Genomic DNA, 1307 nt, shown 5'->3' with positions numbered 1-1307 from the left:
AGGGACCAAATATGTCTGTGAAGGTTCTCAGTCACAGACATATTGCCTGTTTATTGGTCATAATATTGACATATTGGTCATCCATCCTTTTGTCCTGCTTTGGGCGGATACTCCCACAGGGTTTAAATCTGGGACTCCCCACCATTTGACCCTGGAACAGAAGAAGCTTCTTGGATGAGAGGTGAAACGTCTTCAAGCAACTTAAAGAAGTCCAGACGCTTTTCTTTCCAAGCTCCTTAGAGTGGGGACCTCTTTCTTTCACTGTCTGTCCTTTTTTCAATCACTGGAAAATTTATCAAGGTTAAATTCAAGGTCAAGCTTATAACCGCAAAAAATGCACGTGCTCTTTGTGAGCTCGTTCCCGGCTCGTAACCAGCGCGTTCTGCCGTCAAGGGCGATCATTGGTTAAATGTGATCATGTGACTGATGCAAGCCAGATCCTTTTATTTAGCAAAACTGTGACTAATAGTTAAATATTATTGTTGAGGGGCACAGACAGGACTCCGCACACATAAAAAAAAATTATTTTTTTTTAAAAAGTTGTCTCAACAAAAGGGCACTGTGGGCACCCATCAGGAAAGGGGTGGGTGCTCAAGCCCCTCTATCCCCCCCTCTGCATTTCACTTTGTGTTAAATACATCACTGAGCTCAGCTGTGGTACCTGCATGCCTCAAAACCACGAAAATCATCCCGGTGCCAAAGAAGTGCACTCAATGACTACCGGCCGGTGCCACTTACGCCCATCTTCACAAAGTGCTTTGAGAGGCTGGTATTGAGGCACATTAATACACAACTTCCACCAAATCTGGACCCACTACAGTTTGCATACAGCCCAAACCCCTCCACAGACGGTGCCATTTTGTCTGCTCTTCACCTTTCTCTCTCCCATCTTGACAAAAAGGACACTTATGTCAGAATACTGTTTTCTGACTTCAGCGCAGCATTCAACACAGTCGTTCCCCAGGAGCTGGTAAAGAAGTTGGACTGACAAGGATAAACACCCCCCTCTGCAATTGGATCTTGGACTTTCTAACTAGGAGATAAAACCTCAGACTGAGTACAGGATCGCCGCAGGGCTGTGTGCTTGGTCCACTGCTGTTCACCCTGCTAACACATGAGAATACTACACAGTACAGCTCAAATCACATCATTAAGTTTGCAGATGACACAACAGTGGTGGGTCTCATCACCAACAACAATGAGTCTGAATACATAGAGGAGGTACAACACCTGGTGGACTGGTGTCAGAATAACAACCTGTCTCTAAATGTTCAGACGACTAAAGAGATGGTTGTTAACGTCAGGAA

At 45.1% G+C, this 1307-nt stretch overlaps 1 protein-coding gene across 2 annotated transcripts in view; it reads left to right on the top strand.

The window, feature by feature from the left end:
• The window catches only part of LOC102306997 (NXPE family member 3-like), a 17271-nt gene that overhangs the window by 7825 nt on the left and 8139 nt on the right, over nucleotides 1–1307 (top strand). The gene's annotated exons all lie outside the window — the stretch shown is intronic.

The sequence above is a fragment of the Haplochromis burtoni genome, unplaced genomic scaffold (genome assembly GCF_018398535.1).
Source record: "Haplochromis burtoni strain Fernald_Lab_line unplaced genomic scaffold, NCSU_Asbu1 Contig_427, whole genome shotgun sequence".
NCBI lineage: Eukaryota > Metazoa > Chordata > Actinopteri > Cichliformes > Cichlidae > Haplochromis > Haplochromis burtoni.
The sequence above is the reverse complement of the archived record's forward strand: the minus strand, read 5'-3'. Positions and strand labels throughout refer to the sequence as shown.